This window comes from Mus caroli, unplaced genomic scaffold (genome assembly GCF_978045245.1).
Source record: "Mus caroli unplaced genomic scaffold, Mus_caroli_1 scaffold_9, whole genome shotgun sequence".
Lineage (NCBI taxonomy): Eukaryota > Metazoa > Chordata > Mammalia > Rodentia > Muridae > Mus > Mus caroli.
Genome location: NW_028227264.1, coordinates 41258990 through 41274687, shown reverse-complemented (window position 1 = coordinate 41274687; position 15698 = coordinate 41258990). Strand labels below are relative to the sequence as shown.

At 45.3% G+C, this 15698-nt stretch overlaps 1 protein-coding gene and 1 long non-coding RNA gene across 4 annotated transcripts in view; one reads left to right on the top strand and one right to left on the bottom strand.

Moving 5' to 3' along the window:
• Sobp (sine oculis binding protein homolog) overlaps positions 1–15052 on the top strand; it is a 173449-nt gene extending 158397 nt beyond the window's left edge. For both annotated transcript variants that reach the window (XM_085842803.1, XM_085842802.1), the window contains one exon: positions 13973–15052. The gene's annotated coding sequence lies outside the window, so the exon portion shown is untranslated. The remainder of the gene's footprint in view (positions 1–13972) is intronic.
• LOC115032153 (uncharacterized) lies at positions 8705–10020 on the bottom strand. 2 transcript variants are annotated; one of them, XR_003837801.2, is made up of 3 exons: positions 9720–10020; positions 9241–9361; positions 8705–8873 (listed from the first exon to the last, which is right to left on the bottom strand). It is a non-coding gene; the product is annotated as an uncharacterized LOC115032153 (long non-coding RNA). The 2 variants fall into 2 exon arrangements; XR_003837802.2 differs by having other exon boundaries at positions 9852–10020.
• Positions 15053–15698: the final 646 nt, after the last annotated feature.

The following is a 15698-nucleotide window of genomic DNA, read 5'->3' as shown; positions in this document are numbered from 1 at the left end:
GGTGACATGCTATGGTGCAGACCTGCAGATCCCTGTACTGGAGGTCAAAGACATGATCCCTGGGGAGGTCTTGCTGCCTAAATTAGCTAAATCAGCTGCTTCACCTTCACCGTACCATACCATACTTTTTAGAATACATTTCAAAATCCGAAAGCCACTAGATCTGCCTTCAAAGAACTCGACCCATTTGTTCAATCTCTGTAGACTGCAGGCCCCCTCTCCCATTTTGAAATTATTCTGTCCCCACTTTCCCGACTTTATTCATTCTTGTTTGTGAGTATGGTTACAAATGATTCCAACCAGCAGATGTTTCTCCCATATGCAGAACTGATTAAGTTTAGTTAAAGAATTTTAGATGGTTGTAAACTCTTTTTAATCGCCAATGTTTAAAGTTAGGAATCCCAGTCCCACTGCCTCAGTAGCTAGAAAAAAAAATCCCCACAAATAATACTGAAAACAATGTCTGAGTATGTCTAAACTATTCTCCCCACACAGAATTCCACTGGTAGATGGACTTGTCCCTCCTTTGCCGATGCCTGGAAGCTTGGTGGGCAGCTGTATGAACTCAGAGGGATGTTTGTACTAGAATCTCTATAGTTTATGCTTATTTATGGTACATCGGGGAGTTCAGAGCAACCATGTGTAAATCTTTGAAAATATTCAAAGAAAATATCCTCATTCCTTGGTTTTCTTGGGAAATAACATTTTAAACAAAATAATCAATGGGAAAAAATGAAAACCAGGAATAACCCTTTCACCCCATTCTTTATGCTCTCCTGGGGCAGTAGACCCACACAGTGCCCTCTGCTCTGTGGTTCTCCAGTCTCTTACATGTTTCTAGAGCTGTGGAAATGGGTAGAGAGAACACGTGACTCTTCGTTCCTGGTCCAAATTCCACAATGTTCATTCCTTGCTCAGCAGCGGAGGATACACTTTGCATTTGAAGAAAGCTGGAGGAGCTTCACGTAATTTGGGCTTCTTGGAGCTTAGTCTGGTTGTAGAGCCACAAGCCCCAAACCACTGTTTCAAAGCATAGGGTTAGCTTCACGGGGGAAGCCAAAAAGGAGGTGATAATGTACTCATTGGTGAATTTGTTTCTCACACTGAAAAATCCAAGACAACAGCCTCTCTTGGAGGGCGTAGGAAAGTCGACCTAAAACCATGGATTCCTACTTCTAAAGAAAAGAAAAACTATAACAGAATGGAAAGAAGTTGGTACATGTGGGAATTCTCCATCCCTAGGCTGGCCCTGAGCTGTGCTTGCTGAAGTATTTCATGATTAGAAATACCCACTGGGTGACAGTACTTGAATTAAAGGTACTAGCCCTCGGTTTGCACTTGGAATAGTTCTGGGTGGAAGGGCTACAAAGAGCCACTGAGAGCCACCTGGAACTGGTGAGTATATATAGGACAGAGTTGGCGTGATCACCAGCTCTCTGAAAGAACAGTGCCTAGATAAAACACAGAATTGCTTATCCAGTGAACTAACTCCCAGCTGCCTGTATCCTTAGAACCAGGGGTTTGTAGAGGGAGGGACCTTAATGTGCAACTTTTAGATACTATGTCAGTGAGGTTCAGATGGAAGGTGGAATAGTGTGTGACCAGGTGGTTGGTGTTTTGGAACAAAGTCACAACCTTGTCATTGAAGAGGTACCAGAACTGAATTGAGACAAGAGAAATATTTGGTGCACTTGCAAGAGTGACCCACTCAGTCCTGTACTCAGTCCTGTGAGAGTAGATAGCAAGTTTTATGAGCTCACTCATTGCTTAGGGATGGTGAGTCCGTAGATTTAGAATCCATTTACCTCTGAAGGATTATCCTGCATAGTTAGTCAGCAGTATCTGGAACTGGGTATTTTTTTTCTCATTGCTCCAAGGGGACTGAGCTAAAAATGAGAATTTGGTGGGTTTTTTTTTTTTTTTTTTTTTTGGCAGTTTTTGCCATGGACCTAATGTCACAAAGCCACAGTTACCGAATACCTTTAAATGATTACTTTAGTGACACAATACAAAATACTGGCCCACACACAGGCCAGTGTGGAACACTTAGCTGGTGTGCAGGGTGTTCACCTCCATACCAGCACAATACAAAAAGCTTCCATAGCCGGTGAGGTCCTGTGGTGACAGAATGTAAAACAAGAGAAGATACAAGCTAGATACTATCCGGGCACCTGAACTCCCAAAGCTTATACAGTATGGAAGATGCCATCTTATGGGAAAATGTCACTGAGACCAAGGGAAGAGGCTGGCTGGAGTCACAGAAGTGGACAGCTGAGTGAAACTGGTATGGGGGTGGAGGGGCAGGCTAGAAGGTCTGGGGAGAGCAGCCCAGTTCCCCAGCATGAAGAGAAAGTGAGAGGAGGCAAAGGAATGGAAAGCAGGACACATTTGACCCACTATTAACAAGCAAGTCATTGCCCAGAAGGGCCCTGGAAATAGATGGATGGCCAGGTCCCTTGTCACACTGAAAGTAGCTACCTGTGCATCATGACTCAGTTACTCACGCCTACTTCCATACAGTAGCCCCGCGAAGAGGTAGAGGTGTCTAAGGGACCCACACACAGGCCAGTGTGGAACACTTAGCTGGTGTGCAGGGTGTTCATCTCCACACCAGCAATTCTCCTCTTTCCAGCTCCCCTGTTTAGAGATCCTGCTAAAGGGGTGGGGAGGCTACTCTATTCTCCTTCCCCATCCTATACAGAGTTCTTTGCCTCCTTCGGATGTTGTGTTAGTGCGCTTTCTATGTGGATGGATGCAAGGAGATACATTTATGTGCATGTAAATTATGTTAAGTGCTTCAAAAGGCATAAAGGCAATTCATTCAGACAAAGAGATAAACCAGCTTTAAGAGATGGTTTTTATAGTTGGGCATGGGCTGTGTTTAACGGGCCAATCAGATGGCAGCTTTAAGTACCAAGCAAGAAAAGTAGCGCTTTTCTTCAGACTTCTGGATCTCCATAGCACTGTTGGGGGGAGGGGAGAAGAAGAGGTGTGAACCCAGAATGGTGATTGCACGGTCAACAAAAGGGTGGGGACAATATGTTTAAATTTTTAAAAAATTATTTGTACATGTGAAGATGTTTTTCCTGCATGTATGCCTGTGCACCATATGTGTGCAAGTGTTCATGGGTGCCAGAAGACATTGGATTCCCTGAGAGTGGAATTACAGGGGGCTGTGAGCTGCGTGTGGGTGCTGGGAATTGAACACTAGACCTCTGGAAGAGCAAACAGTGCTCTTAACCATGGAATCATCTCTCTGGCCCCAAACCAGATTATTTTAAAGTTTGTCTAGAAAATGCTACACTTAAAATGATTGGAGCAAAAACAGACCACAAGACGAGCCTTGGGATTAATAGCTAGTGCTTTCAAATAGTTCCTAAGAGAGCGCCTAACTATTCTTAAATCGACCAAGTGTGCTGTCCTTCATGGGGAGGTGAGCCTGGCAGCAGAAAAAAATGGTCAGGGCTCTGATGGATCCAAACTTGGCTGTGCCCACTGTTGTCTCATCAGTGTCCCTTCAAACCTCCAATGGCACACTGGCTGTGTTCTGCTTTGGGTCAAGCACAAAGCAGAGTTAGATGCTAATGTTTAAAGAATCACAGGTGAGGGTGGGCTTAGGAACTCATTTAGTAAGAGTCAGGCCTAATGTGCAAAAGATACACTTTAAAAGACTGTGGTTCTCTCCTTTGCATAGCTCCCTTCCCCAGCCAAAGATTTTTGTCTTGAAAATGAGTAGGGTCCCATTTGTGTGTGTCAGTTTGTAACTATAGCCTCCTTGCAGCTGCCTGGGTCTCGAGTATTTCTAAAATATTACCACCTCAGGCTTGAGGTAACCCACAATAACAAAGTATCTAGAAGCACGCTGGCTAAGCCGCTTTCAGTGAGAGAAGAGCAACCCTGTATTTTATCCTTCTTTTCCTGCTTTAAAATTCAGACTGTAACAGAATCCCTTTCTAAAGGAATCTGTACATTCATGCTTTAAAACTTGTGCAGACTGGGTGTTGTGTGAGAAAGAGTGATCAGGTTTAAGTTTCCCTACAAAGTTCTGCATGCCGTCAACAAGCTCTTTTGATATTTTAAACCCATATTTAGAGTAATTTCAAGATATTTGGAGCGCATGTGGTTAAATGTAAAAACTTTGTCATTACGACTTGTTAGATGCGTATACTTTAAATATTTATAAGCCATTTTTAAGTACTTGATCCAAAAGCCATCTCCCATAGAATACTGTAATTGCGCCATCCAAGCACTATTATGGAAGATTTGGGGAAAGTCATAGCATGCGGGCACATTTTTCCTGCTTTTCTGGTTTTAATTCAAATGCCATTTTTAGTGGATTCAGCTTTTTTTTTTAATGTGTCAAAACTCCTAAACATGATTGGTTGTCTCTACTATTAAAAAGATAATCTCCCAGTAGTCCAAAGGTAAAATGGTCTCATTTGAACCAAGTTGAGTTGAATTTGCTTCTTCTCCTGAGAGTGATCAAGAGGCTTCCATTAGAAAGTCAGATCTCAATCTGTGTGCATCGAAGCCTGAAGCATCAGAATCTTTCTCCAAAACCTTTCAGGGGCAACCTGTTGGTGGATAGAGTGGATTTGTTACTTTTGCCTCCAGTCACAGTCTCACAGTCACTGGAAGGTGAGACTTAGTGGTCTTTGTCAGCGGGAGCCTGTTTGGGCACTTTCAAAAAAAAAGAGGAAGGGGAGAGAGTACCTTCCAAACTCAAGTTCCACTTAAGCTTCAGAGGTCGTGAATCTGAGACTGCTCACGTGCCTCCGGGGCTCACACTCTTTTATGGCCAGCAAAATACAACCTTCTGGTAAGGATGGAGGGAAAAGAAGGCTTAAGAAGGCTCATAAACCTGCCCGGACATCTATTAGCGCTTACCAAACAGGGTTTTCATGAGCTAAGTGTAAATGAGTCAGAAACATATAGATAGAATTTCTTTTAAAGTACACATGGGTTTAAAAATTAAAGCCAAAGGGCTTGGCAAAATAAGGTTTGGTTTTAGCCAAACCCCAAATGTTCGAGAGGAAAAAAAATTGTCCTAGAGTCTGCCAAACCAAAAATATACCCAGGTCCCTCCATGCCTCCCATTTGATATGATGACATCATAAACATGGGACTTAATGGCTATTTTCACATCCTCCAAGGTTCGAGCAGTGTGAATCTCAAAAGATGATTGAAAAACTATGAAAATTTTGAGTAGAAAAGCTTTATGGCCCTGAAAGATGAAGACAAGGGCTACTGGTTCACAGTCCTGTCCCGGTTCTGAGTCTTCCTTACCCATGAGCACACACTCTGCTGTTTGTCTCTGCTCTGTGTGTTTGTATATATGTGTGCGCTCTCTTTTGTACAGAAATACATTTTTTTTTTTGCGATAGAATCTTATGGATTCCAGGCTGGTCTCAAACTCTCTTTGTAGCTGAGGGTGACTTTAAACTTCGGATCCTCCTGCTTACCCAACCCCAAGTGCTGGGATTATACAACTATAGCCTCATGTCCAGTTTACATGGTGTTAAGGATCAAATTTAGGCCGTCAAGCATGCTAGGCAAGCATTTACCAGCTGAGCACCATCTCCAGCCCCCAGGAGTAAAAACCTTTTAAAATCCTTTATTTGGTATTTATAAATCCTTAATTTGTACTTAACTTATGTATTACAATCCATAAAGTCTAATAAACATTTAGTTAGATCCAAAAACAGAGGGACAGAGACAGTTCTTTTTGCTAATTGATTGTTCAGAGATAATCTTCATTTCTCTGTAGAATAAAATACCCACTTCCCACTGGCAATATCTAATTCTTATTGTGGTTTTTTTCTATTTATAAAACATAGTGGGGGTAGATAGAGAAATAAAGAGAAATGGGGGGAGTTGGAAATTTTTGGGTTAGGGATCTTTATTTGAGGAGAGTTAAGAGGCAAGAAATAGCCAAAGGCCCTTTTATTAGAGGTGCCATGTGAACATGCAAGCAGCTATGTTACGGAAACGTGGGCTTCGAGGAAGAATAGACTGGGCCCAAGTTCCTGCCATTGTACTAACTGCCTGGTTGGGGATAAACAGAGTAGGTGATATTGAAGAACCCAATGAGAAGGGTCTCTTGATGGTGCTGTTTAAAGCATATGGTTCAGTTAGCTTTTCGACCTAAGAAGGGACAGAGGCTAGTGGGCAGGGTTAGAGGCTAGAGGGAGACAGCCAGATAGCAAGATATAGGTGCATCTAAGCAAGCTGGCTGCCCTTGGACAGACTAAAGGGATGGACCACAGAGGGTGCTGGAGAGTGAGGAGGAGATGGAGTTGGGGGACAGGAGGTGGGAGGGATTGGTTCTGTATGCTGTAGAGATTCTAATCACTGTGACCTGGGGCAGAGGAGTGACAATGAGATCTGCCTTTGAGGAAAATTACTTCATCGACTGTTCATAGACTGAAAGGAAGTGAGAGGAGGCTGGCTTGGTCTTGGAATTGTGATGACAAGCTAATTAACCAGCAGTGGGTGAGAGGCCTTGGCTGCCATATCAGTGTCTTAAGTATGTGAAGCCATCAGAGCAGGACAGTGGAGAGCCTTCTTGGTCCCTAAGGTGACCTCATGGCTTAGGGTAGAAGGTAATCTCGTAGCCATCAGCATTCCTTGGTCAAGAAAGGGGATGCTCATGGGCCCTAGGTTGCCATGGAAACAGGAGTTCTACTTCCCACCCCACCCCAGCTAGCAGCAATGACCTAAGACCAGCTGGGTAAGGCGAGATGAGGGATATTGTCTGGCAGTCTTCACTTGCACGAGGGACTTAAGAATATGAAGGGTCTATGCAGAAGTCAGGTCTATTCTAGACACAAATGTCCTTTATGAGGGCCGGGAAGCCTTCAGGGACACAAAGTGATGCCTAGACTTCCATTCTAGGTCTGAAGAGTGGTAGCAAGGCTCTTGGGAACAAGGCAAGGGAAGCAGTTAGCTCTCAGACACCTGAAGACATTTTCTCAGAAATTCAATCAAATGCTCTCAGGCCATGTGGCTCAGAAGATACTCCGATCTATTTTCTCCTCAGTGGCTGTAGACCTGAAGCCTCTTTACACGCGGTAATAAGTAGACTCCTGATGGTGAAGGGAGCCAACAGCATAGCTAATTCTGGTTCAAGCCTCAGTGGTCTTTTTGCTAGACGGAAGTGACGTCAGCTCTGTAAAGTCCCTCTGTGCGTCATGACAAGATTTCAGTGAGAGGGAGCGTTTAAGAGGACATGGATGGTGTTGGTGCCTCGCTAGTAAAAATGTGGACTTGCCAGATCATTATCCCAGGGCTGGATTTGAGAACCGACTGTCCAACTTATGAGTGATGATTTGGGCAAGTTTTACAGCATCTCTCACTGCATTTTTGTCACTAAATAGATGTAACAATTAATAATCCTATACTCATCAAGTAGTTTCTAGAGCCATGTTCTGTGTGCTTCATACTGGCAACAATATTGTATGTATGCCCTTTTAAAACCTATTTGCTAGGTAAAGAGACTAGACACAGAGAGGTAAAGAGAGGCTTGTAAATAGAAGATAGAACTGGGGTTTGTCTTCCTTGGCATGTATTTAAGAGAAACAGTGATCCCAATTCAGAGAGTTATCAGTGCCAGTGAGCTCCCTGGCTCTGGGCATGTGTTTATTATAAAGACTGCCCCCGTGGCTCTGCAGCCCAGAGCTCCTACCACTGTGTGTGCTCTGGAAAGCTACAATGTTGGTCCTTGCACTCAGAGGTTAGAGAGGCCTCGGCAAAAGTCCCATCCGATTTCTCCAACCACCTGGAGTACGGGCTGAGGCAGGAAGTGGCTACCGAAGGTTACTTAAGAACCTGATCTCTTTCCATCCAGGACACCAGATCTGATCAAAGCTGCTTAAGTTACATACCCTGTGCAAGGACCAGGGTCACATTTTGCTACCCCCAGCGTGGCAGTCTCACTCTATGCAGCTTATTTCAGAGAGGAATTAGGTACAAACGCACATCTGGACCCAAGGGTCGCAAGGCTGCTGAGAAGTAGCATTGAACACAGGCTCCGACCTTGCTGGTTTGAGAGGAATCGGTTCTTTTTTTTTTTTTTTTTCCTTTTTCATAGTGCTGTTTTCACTAATGGGAAGCTCTCTCTCTCTCTCTCTCTCTCTCTCTCTCTCTCTCTCTCTCTCTCTCTCTCTCTGCTACTGTTCTTAAAGAATACATAATGTGTGAGAAAAGCTGCTCTTCTAAACCTTACCCACTTGGGAGGCAGAGGCAGGTGAATTTCTGAGTTCGAGGCCAGCCTGGCCTACAGAGTGAGTTCTGGGACAGCCAGGGCTACACAGAGAAACCCTGTCTTGAAACAAACAAACAAACAAACAAACATCTACCACAAGTCCCCTGGCTGCACATAGCAAAGTTTTTCCTTCTTTGTCACCTAGAATGCCTATGTTCAGAGAGAGAGAGAGAGAGAGCAAACTCAATTCTGACACAATGACATCTGGCTTTTTTCATCCAAGGCACAATGTTGGCAAAGGCTTTTCAAGACCCTGAGGTAGAGATCAGAGTTGTCACGCAGCTCATTTGGATTGAGCACCTGTAGCAAGGACAAAGCGACACCTGCTCAGATAGTCACAGAGGGTGTGGAGAGAAGAGCTGTAGAAAGCCTTATCAGCTGGTTGTGAGTACTAGACAGGATTTGAATAAAAACACACTTTTAAAAGTATTTTTATATTTATTTATTTTGTATATGTGAGTACACACACTGTCACTGTCTTCGGACACCAGAAGAGGGCATTGGATCCCATTACAGATGGTTGTGAGCCACCATGTAGTTGTTGGGAATTGAACTCAGGACCTCTGGAAGAACAGTCAGTGTTCTTAACCTCTGAGCCATCTCTCCAGCCCTAAAAAAAAAAATCTATTTAATTTTATGTGCATAGGCATGAGACTTCCTGAAACTGGAGTTACAAATAGTTGTGAGCTGCCATGTAGGTGCTGGGAATTGAACCTGGGTCCTCTGGAAGAGCAGCCAGTGCTCTTAACCCCGAACCATTTCTCTAGCCCTGAAGACACACTTTTTTTCTTTCTTATCAGAGGATATTTCTGATTTCTTATTTGCTAAATTGAAGGAGTTAAATGGTGCCCATCTCTAGGGCTCCTTCCAGCTCAGACGTTATAACGTACCTGCTCACTGGTCAAGCCGAGAAAGCAAGGAAATGAACAGGAACGAGGCCAGCTCTCGCTGTGAGGGGGTAAGGCTTGCAGACTTACGGTTCTGGAAGGTGGAGATCCCAAGTGGCTCATTTCTTAACCGTCCTGGCAAATTGTTTTCTCTGTGACATCATCAAATCCGGGATGTGTTGTTAGCTTTGTTTCTGACTGAAGTGGGTGCCTAAATGAAATAAACCCAAAATACTTGGTGTGGTATTAACACCTGTAATCTGGGAGGTGGAGGCAGGAGGCTACAAAGCAAGTCTGAGACGGCTTGGGTTATATGAGACTTTCTGAAAAACGGAACTTAGGTACGTAGGTAGGTAGGTAGGAAGGAAGGAAGATAGATAGATAGATAGATAGATAGATAGATAGATAGATAGATAGATAGACAGACAGACAGACAGTCAGGCAGGCAGGCAGGCAGGCAGGCAGGCAGACAGACAGATGCAGTGTACTTGGTTTTAAAAGTACATGAGCAGTAGCTTATTAGAAGCACAGGGTGAGTGATGGAGTTATAATCCAGAGGTGCGATATACCCTTGTATTTCCCTGCACAGCCTCCTCTTCCAATCACACGCCCTCCGGGAGAAGGGCTGTCCTTCAGTTATCCCTCTCAGTGACATAGAAGAAAAGAGAAGGCATCCATTTCAAAGATTAAAAATGTCCAACCTGGTAAAAAGCCATTTCAAAATTCTTCAGACAGCAACAGTTGACGTGGGAGGTGACAAAGCCTGCCCAGGCTGTGTAGCCCTGCCTGGCATGAGCTGGGTAAAGGACCCCTATCTGGCATCAAGCTCACAGTTTATCAGCGGCTGCAGGCGGCTCTGTTCATTGACCACAGGGCTCTACCCTTGTGAGTGTCCCAGAATAGCCGCTGCTACCTGAGAGCAGTCTGTCCTCGGGGACTCGTTATTGTCCCAGATAAACACCGAAGCCTCCGCCAGCACGTAATGGCTGCATTTAACTCTGATAAGTGATGGGCAGCGGGATTCAAGTGAGCGGATCTCGGCTAGGGCCAGAATAATTGGGCAAAGGCAAGGTGCCTTGGCAGTGGACATTTCTTGCCTATCACAGTCAATGCTATGGGGTTTTAAACACCTGGGAAGAAATATGGCGGCCAACAGGAGGCTTGCCTTATGAATGAGCAAGACATACCTACTAGGTTTTGATTACGCAAATTATGAGGTATTTAAGAAAAGGAATAAAAGTAAAACTTTGGATAACAGACTAAATTAGCATGCTTCTGGTCAAAGATGGTGTCTCGCATCACAGAAAGCTAGCTTGGCATGGTTGGGTTTAAAATGAGAGCTTTTATTTTTCCTGGTCCACACTTTTGGGAATGGTTGTCTGGGAACTTTCTAAAATGCAATAGCATACATCTTGGGCTTTAAATCGAAGAGGGACATGTGAGAATGGTCGTGTTTTGAGGGTACTAGCATTAAAAGAACTTGACAGCGCCGAGGCTCCACTTTGCTCTTAACCCTTTGGAAAGTTCTATGGGTAATTAAATCACCTTTTCAGTACTGCTTCCCCTGTGACCTTGCCAGGTAGACAGAGTATGTCTCAGCCTTTGTAGCGGGCAACTGTCATTCTGTGAGAGCGCTGGGTAGAGGGGAAGGCATGGCTGGTATTCGAAGACAGCTGGCCATAGAGACCATGCATCATGGCACTACTAGGCTTTGTATATGGGAAATAGCACGCGGTGTGGGACGCGGATGAGTTATCCTGCTTTCAGACAAAAGCCATCATTCAAAGAAAACCTAAAGTGTGAGGTACAAGTATGGGCACTTTCCCAGAATCCTTTGCATTCAGAGGCACTCCAGCAATCTCTGCCACAGGAGTGTATGTGCACACATTTTTATGTGTGTACCCAGGTCCAGAGCAAAAGTGACTCTAAAGCTCTGGACTTGAAGATCCAGAAAGGGCACCTTCCTTATGGAGTGACAGCAGGTTACTCTCTTGTTGCAAGACTATCCATATTGACCTTTGTCAACAGTCCCTAAGGAGCCTGAGGGGAATAAGAGATGGCAAAGAGTACCACCCAGGCTTCCCTCATCAAGCCTTGGGGAAGAGCTAGTGAGAAACACAGCCCAGAGAACACAGAGATAGCTGGGATGGGCCTACGGATACCTCTGCCATTTCTTTTAGTTTCTCCTCTATATACACATTTAGACAGTGGGGACAGGTTTTCCACCTGGATTTTTGCTGTGTGACAAAGCTCCTTAGCTTCTGACACGACCACTTTCTGAATCTCCAAGGCTATCTCTCCCCTACTTTAGAAGTTTCTGTATGTTACTTACCAATGGAAACTGGGAGAGTGGAGCCCACGTTTGCTCTCTTGCCCTAACACCAGGCTTGTAGCCCGTGCCAACAACAAGGGCATCTATCTCGTAATACCACCTCTGCTTCAAAAGTTGCCAGCAGAAAGAGACTGCCACCCTCTGGCCTTTGGGGATGTCCCAGGTGCACAAGTGTGCCAAGAGAGGAGAGGAAGGGCACGCACAGTCTCCTTTGCACGCTCTTAAAATAAGCTCTATGTAAGCAGGCTTGCAGAGCAGCAGGCCCGGGGCTGCAAAAAATAGAACGCATGCAGCTGCACCCTTTGGAACTTGGGGGGAAAACACATATTATTTACCAGACAATAATAGATACCAGAGAATAATAATGATTATTATAGTGTTTGGGATGGCAAATGCTGTACTTAAGGTTCCAGAATGGCTCTCATTATAAGCCCGATTTCCCAGTCTCTTATGAAAACCTAGACATTTTCCCTCCATAGGCTGTCGCTGGGCAGACTTGGTCTTTGTCCAAAGGTGATTTGAATACAAAGACACTTATTTGAGAGAGATTCCTTCTTTTCTCCCTCTTTTTTTCCTTTCACTTCTTGGGTTGTGATTGCATTAAAGGAAAAGGCTATATGCATCACAGAACCAATAGTCGAAACAAGAATGGTAGTGCCTCCCAGTTACTGGAAGGAAATGTTAAAAACCACTCCTCTTTCTTTTCCTTTCAAAAGAAAGACTGTGGACACACACACACACACACACACACACACACACGCACCTCCTAACTCTAGCGTGTGGTCACTCTTGGTCCCAGGCCCAGAGGTGGGGATATTTCCCAGCCTCCATGCAGTGTCCCCAGAAGTGACCCCATGTGTTCTAACCCACGTTTCATTGCTCAACTCTTTTGCAATCTCTTGAGGTCTCCAATGTGTCTCCATTACTTGATGGTTTTGTTTGGGGTTCTCATCCTCGAGACAGAAAGGGGGCTAGGAGATGCAAACGCTGTACTCGGAGATTAACTTCCGCATATCCAAACTTGCCTGTGCCAGATGAAGAGATTTCCATGGCCTGGTAGCCCCGCCCATGTCGCAAGCCCCGCCCCGTTGCATATTTGTGGCCTTTTGCATTTACACTTTGGTTACTTAATATACATATTAACTGCACACGGACCTGGCGGTGTAATGTGATTTGGGGAACTCAGGCATTTCCTCCCCTGCACACTGAGAATTTCAAGCCTTGGTTTGGGCTGATGATTATTATCGTTGCCATTAACACCAGGATTTGGACAGCATGAGCTTCAGTGGAGTCCTCAGGGTGGCTGGCTGACCTTGTTCTGCTAAAACCCTGAGCTGGTTTCCAGGGCTCCGTGGCCTCCATTTCTCCTCCTCTGAAGTGAAATTGTCACATTTTATCTCTAGGGTTCCCTGTGACTCCTAAATTGTATCATCTCTCAGAAATTATTTGCTCCGTATTCCAAGAATAATCTCAAGGGTCGTAAAGATGTTTGTGAGTCTTGTGTTTTAGCATCTCTCCTGTGCAGAACATACCCTTTCCTGTTTCTCACAACCACATTTATCGGCAGAGGGACTCCTTGGGGACATAGTGGAAGACAGCTGCTTAACTCGTTCATTGGACAAAATTGAGTTGAACACTGCCGACCAACAAGACAGCTAGTGTAGAGAAGAGAGTTAGATGGCCCAGGCCAAAGCCCCATCCCCACCCCCACCCCTGGGGATGTCACAGTTTGCCGGGGGTGTGGGGGGGTGACTTCTAATTGGTTGCCTCTCAGGAATGCCTGATGCTTCAAGAGCCTGTGCTTCTACTGAGGGGCCTGGTAGCAAACAACAGAAACCCATACGGAAAAAAAGAGGTGGGGCCTCAAGTGTGTAGGCCATGTGGGGATAGCATCCGCTGGAAATAATTTGAAAGTTCGGTTTGGACCCTTAGCTCAGGTCCATCACGCATGAGTGATTTGTTATCTGACCACCTTGTGGTCTTGCATTGTTTCGATGTGAAGAGCTGCTGGTGGCTTGCCTTTGACGGGTAATAATAGTGAGTCTCTCAGACCTCAAACACCAGCGTTCATATGGGAAGGGCTGCTGTGGGGGCTGGAGACCCGTGTCTCTCTAGGACCTTGTCTGGCTTTCGAGCGACCCTGGGTAACTCAAAAGACCTCCTCCTGGTTAATCATGTAGTCATATGGAGGCTGTGTTGCTGGTTGCAAAGGATGCTGTGGTCTTCGGGGAGGGCGTGGTCCATCGCGCTCATTATGGTTTTCCAGAGAGGGCTGGCAGACCTGATCCGGAGCAGACTGAATGAAGCGCTCTGAAATCATGCCGCGGAGCCCACAGCTCTGGGATTCATCTTAGAGTGAGCTGGCACCAGAGTTGCAGCTCTCTCACTTCTAACGGGTTCTCTGCAGCTAGACAGGGTGGGAGGAGGTGGGCGGATTGGGTAGAGATTTGGTCCAGCGCATTCTCATGGATCCTTCTCATCTTTTCCCAGGAACACTCGCTCCCAGGGTACATTGCATGGAGAGAGGGCGTGGAGCAAACCATGTCATGCCATCCAATGACACCAGCTGGTCAGCTCACCACCTCCCTCTGGCTAAAACTCAGCAAATAACACAGCTTCCTGTCATTAAACATCTTGGAGGAAGCGGCTCTCCCTGGTGGCCTCAAGGCCGGAGAAGCCAGCAGGTCTTGGACCCATCAAGCTCGGGCCCGCCATTCCTGCCCACTTCATCTCGAGTCTCCCCAGAAGAACTTAGGGATTTCGCTGGTTTAAAAACAACAAATAGCAAAACAAAACACCAACCCGCCACAAGGACCAATGTAGGTATCCTCGCCCCATCTTCAAGGCTCTATGGATGAGGCCGGAGGATGACAGGGACTGGAAAATAAGAACCTTTTATATATATATAAAAAAATCTTTTTAAGAACTGCTGTGGTTTGCTGCTACGATAAGAATTGTGATTTGCTTTTATGGGTTAGGAACGGAACTGTTCATGTTTTGGTGGGGAGAGACGGGATGGTGCTGGAGTTCTCAATGCTTCCGATTCATCTCTGCCCAGCCCACGATGCACTTTTAAATGAAGAGGTAGAATATTTTATCGGCTAATATACTTTTCATGTTATTTTTTACAAAGGCCACCTTTATCCTTTTTGATGCCATATTTTCAGTGTTACACTTTTATGGCTTTTAATTTTCGATCTGCCAGATGCAGGAAGCAGCATGGATAGTTTATACTGTGGTTTTACAGAGACCGAATGCCAAGAGAACTCGGTAAATGTTTATTCTTCTCAGCTTTCTCTTGAAATGCCCCTAAACAGCGCCCCATTTGGGAACAGAGCAAGAGTGTTGAACTGAAGACCAAAATGCCCTCAAGGTGTAATATAATCTGAGGGGGAATATTTGCTGGGCGTCAGGAAAGACTCGGATGAAATTTCAACCCTGATGGTTTTCTGTGGTCCAGGAAGTCAGCGAGACAATCTCTCTCTGCGCAGAGTCCTTTCATGATAATTAGAATGGTATGGACAAGCCGATGCAAACAAGAGAGAAAGTGAGAAAGATCACCCCGGATTCTGTTTCACTGTTTGCTTTCTCCTGTCATGGTTAAGAGAAATGTGCAATTCGATCCTCAATCAGTGGGTGGAGGATAACAGGGTAGATTTACTTGTGTGCACTTGTACAGTTGTAGCTGCGAGTCCAGAAGTCCTCTAGAACATGTGTACTGGCACTGAGTCGCTGAGACGGTCGTACAGTGCCCCAGTCTGATGAGTACGGAAAAAAGAAAAGAAAAGAAAAGAAAAAAAAATCCAAAAAAAGAAGAAAACTTAAAAAAAAAAAGTCAAATCACCTTGTGATTCAGTGTATCTGTTTACTAACTCAAATAAAAGCAATTGTTCCCTCTGGAGGGGTCCAGGTGCCCCGCCCCTCCAGGCCACAGAGCCTCAGCAGAAGGGTGACAGACGCGGAGGGAGGGCAGGAGGGGCTTTGCGGCTGCACTGGGGCCGCGGATGCGTGTACAGACTGTATTTCTATCTACGCCTTTGTACAGTCGAGTCAAGCTACTGTTTTACAGGCGCTTCTTATTTATTAGAGCCGTGGGAGCTTGGGGGGACACACCTGGCGAGCAAGCTCGCTTTTTAAACATGAAATTGGGGGACAGGGGGAAGGGAGGCGGGAGGGAGGGGTTGCTCATACGCCCAGGGAGAGATTTATAAAAGGG